The sequence below is a fragment of the Cetorhinus maximus genome, chromosome 11, assembly GCF_964194155.1.
Source record: "Cetorhinus maximus chromosome 11, sCetMax3.hap1.1, whole genome shotgun sequence".
Taxonomy (NCBI): Eukaryota; Metazoa; Chordata; class Chondrichthyes; order Lamniformes; family Cetorhinidae; genus Cetorhinus; species Cetorhinus maximus.
In genome coordinates, this window is record NC_135889.1 from 10,416,573 (window position 1) to 10,430,426 (window position 13,854).

Below are 13,854 nucleotides of genomic sequence, written 5' to 3' on the forward strand. Positions count from 1 at the left end.
AGCTGCCAGTTCCACAGCTGGCATCTCCCCAGTCGTCGCAGCCTCACCGGATGCAATGGTCACTGGCAGGGGGGTGGAGGAGCTGCTGCCCTCATCCGGAGCGCCCTGAGAGGAGCTTCAGAGACGACAGGCAGCTGCTGCGCTGACGTGAGGTCACTTCTGACCTCCCTGCTCACCATGGATGGATGGGCACTGAGCTGGGAAACTTTGTGCCCAGACCATCTCCCACACTGGCACTGACCAGCTGAGGTCAATGCCGATGTGAGGGCTTACAGGTCTAAGCGCATCCCTAGGAAACCATGATGGGTCTCCTGGAGGAGCCTCTCCACAAGAGTCACCACTCTCTCCGTGGAGGATGCATGGCTCTCCGCCATGAGGCTCATTGCTTCAGCGATCGTCCGCGTAGACTCCTCCACCACAGACACCAAGCCAAGCATAGCCTCATGTATCTCCACCAGATGTGCCGCACACCCGGCCGCATTTCCTGTGTTTGCTGCATCATGGACGATTCCAGAGGCACATCATCAGCCACTGACTGAGCATGTGCCTGGTCCCCTGCAGCCTTCCAACTGCTGGCGCCTTGGGCAATCTCTGTCTCTGCCAGCTCCTCCAGTGACTGTAAAGTGCCCTCACCGCTGTGCCCCGGGACACTAGCCAATGTTCTAATTCCAACCGAGATGCCAGTATCTGTGCTGGTGCCTGCCTAGCAGAGATGCTGTGACGCTGGTGAGGCTTCAGGGCCGTAAGGTGTGAGAGGGAGTCTCTGCTGCTCCTCCTCACGGCCCTGCTCCACTGATGTTGAAAGGCGGAACAAGGACATTGGATTAGTTAATGTGGAAACAATGTCAATGTGCATCCCTGTTCCCCGGATCATTATGCGCTCATCCTTCCATAAGCAATGGTCAAGCCATGTTGCAAACTTCAATCACTGAACATTCAGCACTGTCGTGGCTGCTGGGAGAACAATGGTGACCTCACTGCTGGGCAAACATACATGCCTGTGGCATCCCAGCCTCGCTGACACCAGTGGACCTGGGTGCATGGCGCCTCACCAGACCTAGGGCCTTCTGCTCGAAGCGGCTGAGAATCGTCAACAGTGCCGGGCCAGCACCAGTCCTCACCCGCTCGGCGGCACTATGTGCATTGTTGTCCTGAAAAGGAGAGAGGTGCATTGATTAGTGCTAATTGTACCTGGACACTCTTCGCGGCCGGCCCACCCAACCAGAGTGGGACATTGCAGGGCTCCAGTGCCTCCTCACCCCAAATGCTGCCTACATCACATTAGGCACCACACGGTCTAAACTTCCATAGCAAGGAGGCACAAGCACATGGAGTGTAGAGGACAGCAGATCGATCGGTGCCATGCCACCTTGAAGCTCCCCTCCCAGCATGTCATCACCCTGACTTTGACATGTCCTGGAGTTCCAGCACTGCGCCTAGGTGCAGCTCCTCCAGGTTGCCCCCAAAATAGTAATGTGGGTCTCAGTGTACTGCATGCTGCGGGTGCAGAACGCATCTCATCACTACCCTCTCAGGGTGACCTCGGCATGGGCAATATCTGCTGGCCCACCCAGTGAAGGACACATGCCGCCAATGATTCAATGCAGTCACTACACTCAGGCTTGCAGGAGGAAAGCCTACCTGCTGGGTTAATTGACCAATGCCAACATGGTACTCACACCTCCTGAGAGCAACAGGTCACTGAAGCGCTTGCGACACTGGACCCGCCGTACCACGTCCCGGGATCTCACCACCTCCGCCACCTCCTCCCAGACACGTTTGGTCACGTCGAGGGGGTGCCTCCTGCTCCCATCCTGGGGTATGAGTACCTCCCGCCATGCTGCCACCTCCTCGAGGAGGGCAGCAAGGCTGTCATCAGAAAAACGAGGGTCATAGTGTCCCCCTGCCCTACCCTCCTGCCTGGCCTGCTCAGTAGCAGCTCTGGGGAGCCCTTCCACTGGCCGTGATCCACAGCCTTTGAAAGGCTGCAGCAGCTTTTTAAAACAGGCGGCCGGGTCACCATTGGACCCGACGGTCATTGGAGTCCCGCCGCCGCCCGCCCACTCCTGCTGTCCTCGGGAGCCGCGATTCATGCTGGGCGGACCTTAGTTGGCCAGCCCGCATAAAATGGCAGCACAGACCTGATCGCGGGCGGCGATTGGGTCCGCGCCCGCCCGCACCTGCTCCTGCTCCGCCCCACTGCCAGCCAGAAAATCAAAATGTGGTACATTGGGCACAGACAACACCGTCTTGATCAGCAATGGAGTGATAGAGCATGATCAAGGATCTGGGATCACGTTCTTTCCAAAGAAAAACTTCTCTGTAATTTTTTGATTGGGCAGTTATTTTTGTGAGATCAGTTTGTGCAGGCCTTCCTCTTGCTAATCCCGAGCTGGTGTGCCTCAATGTGTGTCTAACAACAGGTTACAGCCTCAATGTTCCCTAAATCTCCAACTTAAAAGGCTGAATGCAGAACGTAGACAAACACCTTTCAGAAGTTTCATACTTGAAAGCACTGTTTCATATTTTTCACCCTCTCCATTGCCATTGTGACATTCTTGGGAAGAAAGAGTAAGATTCAATAAGACACATTCAGAATCAGAACTGTATGTGCTGTTAAAACATGGATTCCTTTATTCTCCTTCTAGACTCTCTCTGTTGGTACATGTACGGGTAGTAGCCTTAAACTGACAAAATACACAGTGCAATTCTCAATACACTACAACTGCCATGCCAGAGTGGGGCACCTGAGCCACACCAGGCAGTGCTAACAGAGTTGACCAACAACGTATAAACTGTCATCTTACGAGATGGAAGGATGCCAGTGAATTGTCCAACATCAACAAGTAGGTTATTCCATCCATTAAAGAAACCTCCTCTCATTATGCTCAAGAAATCCAGTGAAAGAATTTATAAAAAGTCGCTCTGTATATCATTAACATTCCTTGCCCAGTAAATGGCAAATCACTTGATAGTTGTGAAAATCATTGGTTCAATATTTACCTTTGTTTCCTGTTCCACAAAGCAGAAATATGCTCTCGATCTCACTAGTCTGCCTTGTTCAGTGTAGGAAGCGGTGCAGAGTCATAAAAAAATGGATGCACCATTGATAAAAATAATCATATCTTTCCTTTTTTCAATACAGCATGAACAAATGAGACAACACAGTGCGGATTCGTCACATTTGTCAGGTTCATTCACATCACTTAGATATCAAGAGAGTCTTGAACAACAAGAGCAACTTGCTAAAACCTTCAGCACTGTCTTGGGTTACAAGGTAATTACAGAATTCCCCGAAAGTGAGGTCACACCTGATGAAGTCAGTCATGAAGAGATCGACCGGCAGGAAGGCGTCAATGATCCATAAATGTTAAAAGTTGAAGCACTGGCAATGACACCTCTAAATTTTCCTTCTTGCATGAACCTATTTAGTTTAATCCGTAGTACCTTTAACTTTCATTTTGTGGGGATGTGCACGCTTGGCATCTGAAAGGGTACACTTTGTCTTAAGTTTTTAAATCTTTTCTTGGATGTTATTTCCCGTCTCTAATTACCCTTGAGAAGGAGGTGGTGAGTTTGCTTACTTAACCACTGCAATCCATGTGGCATAGGTACACCCACAGTTCTGTTAGGGAGGGTGTGCCAGGATTGTGACCCAGGTACTTTGAAGGAACGGTGATATAGTTCCAAGTCAGGATGGTGAGTGGCTTGGAGATTTGATCTACACTTTGGAGATTTGTTCTCTCACATCAGGAGATGTTACCACAGACTGGAGCTCAGAAGAGGAGCAATATGAGCAGCAGCAGCACCTTCTGGCCTCAGACCTGTAGCTGCACAGAATGGAGGGCAGCACCACAGAGGGTGCTGCTCACAGGAGGCACTACCTGTGACACAGGGCGTACAGGCAGAGGCTGCATTTCATTGACTTATCTCGAGAGTGTTTCAGGAGGCCCCTGTTCTGGTGCAGACTCGGCATTCAGGAGATGAGGCAGCAAAAGACAACGCTGTAACATGTGCATCCCTCTGCAGCCAGAAGCGCCAAGTGGATGATCCATCTAGCCACTAATCCTGAGGTCCACAGCATCACAGATACCAGTCTTCAGCTAATTCAATATCCAGAAATGGCTGAAGGCACTGGATACAGCAAAGGCTATGGGCCCTGACAACATTCCCAGCAGTTGTACTGAAGCCTTGTGCTCCAGAACTAGCCACACTCAAAGCCAAGTTATTCCAGTACAGCTATATAACACTGGCATCTAGTCAACAATGTGGAAGATTGCCCAAGGAGGTCCTGCCCACAAAAAGGACAAATCAAATCTGTCCAAATACCACCCCATCAGTCTACTCTCAATCATCAGCAAAGTGATGGGTGGTATTGTCAGCAGTGCTGCCAAGCAGCACTTAGTCCGCAATAACTTTCTTACCGCTGCTCAGTTTGGGTTCCGCCAGGGTCACTCAGCTCCAGACCTCAGTAAAGCCTTGGTTGAAACATGGACAAAAGGGCTGAATTCCAGAGATGAGGTAAGATTGCCTGTCCTTGGCATCAAGACAGCATTTGACCAAGTGTGGCATCAAGGAGCCCTGGCAAAATTGAAGTCTCTGAGAATTGGGGGCAAACGCTCCACTGGTTGGAGTCATACTTAGCAGAAAGAAAGATGATTTTGGTTGCTGGAAGTCAATCATCTCAGCCCCAGTACATCACTGCAGGAGTTATTCGAGGTGGTGTCCTAGGCCCAACCATCTTCAGCTTTTTCCCTCCATCGTAAGATCAGAAGTGGGGATGTTTGTTGATGATTGCACGGTGTTCAGTGCCATTCATGACTTCACAGATACAAAAGCAGTCCTAGCCCACAGGCAGCAAGACAATATTCAGGCTCAGGGTAATAAGAGGCAAGGAACATTTGCACCATACAAGTGAAAGGCAATGATCATCTCCAACAAGACAAAATCTAACCATCTCCCCTGGACTTTCAAAGACATTACCACCACTGAAACGCCCGCACTCAGCAACCTGGGAGTCACCATTGACCAGAAACTTAACTGCATGAGCCATATAAATACCATGGCTATAGGAGCAAGTCAGAGGCTGGGAATTCTGCAGCAAGTAACACACCTCTTGACCCCATAAAGCCTGTCCACCATCCACAAGGTATGAGTCAGGAGTTATAAAGGATGTAATAGTAGAGCATTTAGAATTACATAATCTAATCAAGCAGAGTCAGCATGGCTTCATGAAGGGGAAATCATGCCTAACAATTTATTAGAATTCTTTGAGGAAGTAACTAGCAGGATAGATAAAGGGGAACCAGTAGGTGTAATATATTTGGATTTCCAAAAGACGTTCAATAAGGTACCTCACATAAGGCTACTTAATAAGATAAGAGCCCATGGTGTTGGGGGTAGTATATTAGCATGGATAGAGGATTGGCTAACTAATAGAAGACAGAGAGTTGGGATAAAGGGGGGCATTTTCAGGATGGCAACCTGTAACTAGTGGAGTACCACAGGGATCAGTGCTGGGGCCTCAATTATTTACAATATATATTAATGACTTGGATGAGGTAAGTGAATGTACCATCACCAAGTTTGTGGATGATACAAAAACAGGTGGGAAGGCAAGTGGTGAGGATGTCACAAGGAGTCTACAGAGGGATATAGACAGGTTAAGTGAGTGGTAAAAAATGGTAGATGGAATATAACATGGGAAAATTTGAGGTTATGCACTTTGGCAGGAAGAATAGGGGAGCTGAATATTATTTAATTGGAGAAAGACTGCAGAAGGCTGCAGCATGTGTTCTTGTGCATGAATCCCAAAAAGCTAACATATAAGTTCAGCAGGTAATAGGGAAGGCAAATGGAATGTTGGCCTTTATTTCAAAGGGAATGGAGTCTAAAAATAGGGAAGTCTTGCTAAAATTATACAAGGCACTAGTTAGACCACACCTAGAATACTGCGAACAATTTTGGTCCCCTTATCTAAGGAAAGATATACTGGCATTGGAGGCAGTCCAGAGAAGGTTCAGTAGGTTGATTCTGGGTATGGAGGGATTTTCTCATGAGGAGAGGTTGGGTAGGTTGGGCCTGTACTCATGGAGTTTAGAAGAATGAGAGGCGACCTTATTGAAACATATAAGATTCTTAGGGGGCTTGATAGGGTTGATGCTGAGAGGTTGTTTCCCCTTGTGGGAGAGTCGATGACCAGAGGGCATAATCTCAGAGTAAGGGGTCACCCTTTAAGACAGTGATGAGGAGGAATTTCTTCTCTCAGAGGAGAGTGAATCTGTGGAATTCTTTACCGCAGAGAGCTGTAGAGGCTGGGTCATTAAGTATATTCAAGGAGGAGAAAGACAGATTTTTAATCAGTAAGGGAATCAAGGGGTATGGGGAAAAGGCATGAAAGTGGAGCTGAGGAATATCAGATCAGCCATGATCTCATTGAATGGCGGAGCAGACTTGATGGGACGAATGACGAATGGCCTACTTCTGTCCCTACGTCTGATGATCTTATGGTGTGATGGAATACTCTCCACTTGCCTGAATGACTGCAGCTCCAACAACACGGAAGAAGCTTGACACCATCCAGGACAAAGTAGCCCACTTGATTGACATCCCATCCATCACCTTCAACATTCACCCCCTCCACCACTGATGCACAGTGGCAGCAGTGTGTACCATCTACAAGATGCACTGCAGTAATTCACCAAGGTTCCTTCTACAGCACCTTCCAAACCCGTGATCTATATCACCTAGAGCAAGGGCAACAGAACACCACCACCTGCAAGTTTCCCTCCAAGCCACACATCATCCTGACTTGGAACTATATTCCTGTTCCTTCACTGTGGCTGGGTCAATACCCTGGAATTCCCTTCCTAACAGCACTGTGGGCATACATACAACAGCTGGCCTGCAGCAGTTCAAGAAGGTGGCTCACCAACATCTTCTCATGGGCAATCGGGCTGGGTAACAAATGCTCAGTGATGCACATATCTCATGAAAGAATAAGAAAAAAATCATATCTTTTTATTTATCAATGCAGAAATATTCAGCAAAACATCCTGACGTGGATTTCTCAAAAGTTAGCCCATCATTGGCAGAATTTATGAATCCAGAGCATGACGCAGAGGAAGATAAAACTCCAGGAATCTCCACAGAACTCTCAGTTCAACAGGTAAATTATCAATGACCCAAAACTGGGATCTGACTTTAATGAGCCAATGGGGAAGTGAGGGCCCAGCAGGAAAGGGCCACTGATGTGTGTTCAAAGGTGAAGAATTGGGACAGGTGTGTAGTGATTTTGTACATACACAGTACAATGCAGTTTACCTGTACCCTGGGTGTGATTTCAGAGTTTGTTTCTCTTCTGTTGCAGTTTATTTTAAGCAGGATGTCTTGATCTACACCCTCAGGTCATTAAACAGCATTTCTATTGTCAAATATGATTAGAGGTGTCAGATTGAACGGCCGGGACATCTGATCACGCCTGGAAAAGGACACGCGGGTGTGAGGTGTGCCCTGTATACACCTGCTGTGATTGACTCGGAGAGCACATGATAATACAATGAGTGGAGTGTGCAACCTGAACGCCCAGTGCTGCTCATGGCCTACACACACATAGGAGTGGGGCGGGGAGTGTGGATTTCACACACCTGTGAGGCCACTGAAAGGCAGCAAGCCCCTCTTAAAGGGGAGGTATATTCTGGCTGAATGCACCCAGGGAACACTTCTGCAACTACTGAGTTGGCACTGACATGTTCTAATAGTGCTACAGAGGCTGTGGTGCAGGCAGCAGATGAGGGGTGAGATCAAAGTCAAGCAAAGGAAGGCCAAGGAACTGAGAAAGAAAGGGAAAAGAGAATATGGGCGGAATATTGAGCTCGGCAGGTGGGCGCGCAACCGACCCGGCCAAGCGTAAAATGATGCGCGATGACATCAGGCAAGTGTTCCAACATCATCGCGTAGTCCCGCGATATGTCACATGGCGGGTGCGCGCCGACAATTAAAAAGCCTATTAAGGCCATTAAAAAAGGTAATTAATTTCAAATTTAGGCTGCCCATCCAACCTCGCAGTTGGCGGGCAGACGAAAACACCAAGCGGCCTTTGCACTTTTTAGGAAACCTCATCCACGGGCGGGATGGGGTTTCCTAAAGCAAAAAAAAATAAAATAAAAATTTCACGCTTGAATTAAAAACATGTCCCTGCTCATGTGATGGAGTCACGTGAGGGGACATGTTTTATGACATTTTTATTCTCTTCATTCTTTTTTTTAAACAGCGCTTCATCTCCCTGAGGCAGCTCCGTGTCTCAGGAAGATTGAAGCGCTCTTTCGCGCACGTGTGTGAAGTTCACGCTAGGCCCGTTCGCCCTCCTCACCCCCCCCACCCCTCCCCCCCCCGCCCACACAGGCAGCGTTGGACGCTGCTTCTCGCTTTCCACACTGGGCGGGCCATAATTTGCCCGCCTGCATAAATTCGCGGTGCTGTGCCTATCATGGGTGGTGTTTGGCTTCCCGACTGCCCCTGCCCGCCCTCGTCGAGCACCCCTGCCAAGGGCAAAATTCTGCTCTACGAATGCAAGCTAGCAAGAAACATGAAGGCGGTCTGTAAAAGCTTCTTTAGGTATGTGAAAAGGAAAAGATGAGCAAGGTCAAATGTTGGCCCATTACAGATGGGGACAGGAGAATTTATAATGGGGAATAAGGAAATGGCAGAGAAACGAAACATTTACTTTGTGCCCGACTTCATGGAGGACGATACAGAAAATGTCCCTGAAATACTAGGAAACCAAGGGGCTTGTGAAAATGAGGAACTGAAAGAAACTAACATTAATAAAGAGATAGTACTCAAAAAATTAATTGGACTGAAGGTTGATAAACCCCCTGGACCTGATGAGCTACATCCCAGAATGTCGAAGCAAGTGGCTAGAAAGATAAAGAATGCATTGATGGTATCTTTCAAAATTTGATAGACTTTGTGATGGTTGCTTCAGATTGGAAAGTAGCAAATGTAGCCCCACTATTTAAGAAGGGAGGGAGAGAGAAAATGCAGAACTACAGGCCTGTTAGTTTCACGTCAGTAGCAGGGTAAATGTTAGAATCTAATGTAAAGGATGTGAGAACTGTACACTTGGAAAATAATGATTGGGGACAGTCAACTTGGATTTATGAAAAAAATCTTGTTCAACTAACCTGTTGGAGTGTTTTGTGAATGTTACTTGTAGCATGGATAGAGGAAAACCATTGGATGTGGTGCATTTGCATTTTCAGAAGGCTTTTGATAAGGTCCCACGCAGGAGGTTAGTAAATAAAATGAGAGCACCAAGTATAGGGGGTGTAATATATTGGAATGGCTTGAGAATTGGTTAACAGACAGAAAACAGAAAGTGGGAATAAACAGATCATTATCAGAGTGGCAGGCTGTTACTAGTGGGGTACCGCAAGGATCAGTGCTAGGCCCACAGCTGTTCACAATCTATATCAATGATTTGGATTGTGGGGACCAATTGTAATATTTCCAAATATGCTGATGACACAAAACTAGGTGGGAATGTAAGCTGTGAGGAGGATTCAAGGAGGCTTCAAGGGGACTTGGACAGACGAAGTAAATGGGCAAGAACATGGGAGATGGAATATAATGTGAATAAGTGTGAAGTTACCCACTTTGGTAGAAAAACAGAAAGGCAGAGTACTTCTTAAATGTTGAGAGGTTGGGCAGTGTTGATGTCTGATGGGACCTGGTTGTCCTTGTTCATCAGTCACTGAACACTGATATGCAGGTACAGCAAGCAATTAGGAAGGCTAATGGTATGTTGGGCTTCATCACAATGGGATTTCAGTACAGGAGTAAAGATGTCTTGCTGCAATTGTATAGAGCCTTGGTGAGACCGCACCTGGAGTATTGTGTATAATTTTGGCCTCTTTATCTAAGGAAGGACATACTTGCCATAGTATAGTGCAACTGAGGTTCACCAAATTAATCCCTGGGATGGCGGGATTGTCTTATGAGGAGAGATTGAGGAAACTGGGCCTACACTCTCTAGAGCTTCAAAAAATGAGAGGTGATCTCATTGAAACTTATAAAATTCTTACAGTGCTTGACAGGGTAGATGTAGATAGGATGTTTGGATGCAGATAGGATGTTTGCCCTGGCTGGTGAGTCTAGAACCAGGGGACAGAGTCTCAGAATAAAGGGCAGACCATTTAAGATTGAGATGAAGAGGAATTTCTTCACTCAGAGGGTGGTGAATCTTTTGAATTCTCTAGCACAGAGGGCTGTGGAAGCTCAATCATTGAGCATGTTCATGACAGAAAACTTTGGATTTCTGCAGACTAATGACATCAAGGGATATGGGGATAGCATGGAAATGTGGCGTTGAGGTAGATGATTGGACATGATCTAATTGAATGTGGAGCAGGCTCGGGAGGCTGAAAGGCACATCTGTGTTCATGTGTTCCTGTCACCTTCTCCTGTCTGGGGAGGAGTGGAAGACTTCCAACAACGCCATCAGTGAGAGGAAATTTCAGAATATGTGAATGGCAGAAGCATAGCCCCCAGGACCTTGTTGCAATGCAGTAACAAGTTCAAAGACCTGATGAGCAATGTGATGATAAGTACACCGGTTTCTTAAATTCTGCTCATAATTATCACTTGCAGTCTCATTAATTACAAGACTCAACACTTTTGTCCTAATTGGTGCACTCTGGGGTTTATGCTCCACCACACATACAAAAGCTCAACAACAACAAGGACAAAACAGCCTGCTTGACTGACAAGCCGTTATAAACAATCACTCCCTCTGCCAGTGGGGCAGTGTGGCAGCAGTGTGTACCATCTAAAAGATGTACTGCAGCAACTCGCCAAGGCTCCTTCAGCAGCACCTTCTAAACCCATGACCTCTACTACCGAGAAGGACAAGGGCGGCAGATGAATGGGGACACCACCAACTATAAATTCCACATCAAGCCACATGCCATCCATTTCACTGTTCCTTCACTACCGCTTGGTTAAAATCCTGGAACTCCCTTCCTAACAGCACTGTGGGGGTCCCTACACCACATGGACTGCAGCGGTTCAAGAAGGCAGCTCATCACAACCTTTCCGAGGATAATCAGGAATGGGCAATAAATGTTGGTTTTTCCAGCGGCACTCAGATCCCATGAACAAATTGAAATAATCATATCTTTCTATTTATCAATACAAAAATATTCATCAAGACACCCAAGTGTGGATTTGTCAAAATTTAGCTCTGCATTGGCAGCTTTAATGGGTCCAGAGAATGATGCAGAGCAAGATAAAACTCCAGGAATCTCCACAGAACTCCCAGTCCAACAGGTAAATTATCAACGACCCAAAACTGGGATCTGACTTTAATGAGCCAATGGGGAAGTGAGGGCCCAGCAGGAAGGGGCCAGTGATGTGTGTTCAAAGGTGAAGGATTGGGACAGGTGTGTAGTGATTTTGTACATACACAGTACAATGCAGTTTACCTGTTCCCTGGGTGTGATTTCAGAGTTTGTTTCTCTTCTGGTGCAGTTTGATTTAACCAGGATGTCTTGATTTACAGACTCAGATCATTAAGCAGCATTTTTATTGTCAAATATAATTAGAGCTGTCATATTGAAAGGCTGGGACATCTGATCACACCTGGAAAAGGTCACACGGGGGTGAGGTGTGCCCTGTACATGCCTGCAGTGATTGACTCAGAGAGCAAGTATTAACACAATGAGAGAGGTGTGCAGCCTGAAAGTCCAGTGCTGTTCATGGCCTGCACACAAAACAGGCAGGAGTCCAGGAGTTTGGGCACCTCTGAGGCCGCTTATAGGCAGCAAGCACCTTTTAAAGGGGAGGTGCATTCTGGCTGAATGCACCCAGAAAACACTTCCGATAGCAGGAATATGAGTGATGCATCTACTGAGATGGCACTGATATGTTCTCATGGTGCTACATAGGTAGGGAGCAGAGGAGAGTGGGGAGATCCCCTTTTCCTGTTTGGTGATGGGACAGTGTGCATGCACAGGAACAGGAGCGTGAGCACATCCTGAATGGGACACAGCCAGAGTGGGTTTTCGGAATTTGGTGCAAAGTGGGAATTCGGTGCATAGGGGACGAGGTGCTCTTTGCATTTTTTCCTTGCTGTCCAACTTCTTAAATCTTCAGAGCGTGCTGCAGCAGTAGAGGCTACAAGGGAAAGGAATCACTGGTAAGTAGTGGATAAGGTATTTACTACTTTAATTGCTTATAGTTTAAGGTCTTTTTGTGGTTTACAGTTTGTATACTCTACAGTAACAAGGATCAGGAAAGAAGGGCCCGAGAGTAATTGACTTAAAAGGTTTAATTTAAAGGGATAAGTCATGGCAGGAGCGCTCAAAGCCATGGTGTGCTCCTCGTGGACCATGTGGGAAGCCGGGGACATTTCCAGTGCCTGGGACCAGCATGTGTGCAGGAAGTGTGTCCAGCTGCAGCTCCTGGAAGCTCAGGTTTCAGAGCTGGAACGGCAGCTGGGGACACTATGGAGCATCCGTGAGTCTGAGAGCATCGTGGATAGCATGTTTAGAGAGGTGGTCACACCGCAGCTGAAGAGACTTGAGGAAGGAAAGGAATGGGTGACCACCAGGCAGTCCAAGAGAAACAGGCAGGTAGTTCAGGAGTCCCCTGGGGTCCCGCTCGCAAATTGGTATTCCATTTTGGAGGCTGATGAGGGCGCTGGTTCCTCCAGGGAGTGCGGACAGAGCCAAGCTTCTGGCACCACAAGCAGCCTGTCTGTACAGGAGGGGACGAAGGGAGGAAGAGCAATAGTAATAGGGGATTCCAAAGTCAGGGGAACAGATAGGTGCTACTGTGGCTGTCAACGTGATTCCAGAATGGTATGTTGCCTCCCTGGTGCCAGGATCCGGGATGTCACTGAATGGCTGCAGGGCATCCTGAAGGGGGAGGGTGATAAGACAGAGGTCATGGTACATGTTGGTACCAATAACATAGGTAGAAAGAGAGATGAGGTCTTGCATCAAGAATTCAGGGAGTTAGGCAGTAGACTAAAAAGCAAGACCTCTCGGGTTGTAATCTCTGGATTACTCCCAGTGCCATGTGCTAGCGAGCTCAGTAATAGTAGAATAGCACAGATGAATACGTGGCTTAAGAGTTGGTGCAGGAGGGAGGGTTTTAGATTCCTGGATCACTGGGACCGTTTCTGGGGAAGGTGGGACCTGTACAAGCGGGACGGTCTACATCTGAACCAGAGTGGGACTAATATCCATGCGGGTGGGTTTGCTAGTGCTGTTGGGAGGAGTTTAAACTAATTCGGCAGGGGGAGGGGACACAGAATGTTAGCAGAATAGGGACACATCATAATAATATGATGGTAATAAAACAATCAAGTCAGAGGGAGTACAGCTGCAATAATCTTCAAGGGAGTAAGGCAAGGCTGGATGACCTCTACTTTAATGCCAGGAGTATTACAGGTAACACAGATGAGTTAAGGGTGAGGGTTGACATGTGGAATTGTGATATAGTAGCCATCACTGAGGCGTGGTTGAGGGAGGGGGAGGATTGGCAGCTCAACATTCCGAGATATAGAATCTTCAGGCAATTCAGGGGAGGGGGTAAAAGAGGAGGAGGCGTTGCATTATTAGTTAAGGAGTCAGTTACTGCAGTAAGGAGAGATGATATCTTGGAGGGGGCATCGAATGAAGCTTTGTGGGTAGAGCTTAGGAATAAAAAAGGGGCAACCACATTATTAGGTGTTTATTATAGACCCCCAGATAGTCAGCGGGAAATTGAGGAGCAAATATGTGCATAATTTGTGGAGGTATGTAAAAACAATAACAATAGGGTAATTATATTAGGTGATTTCAACTTTCC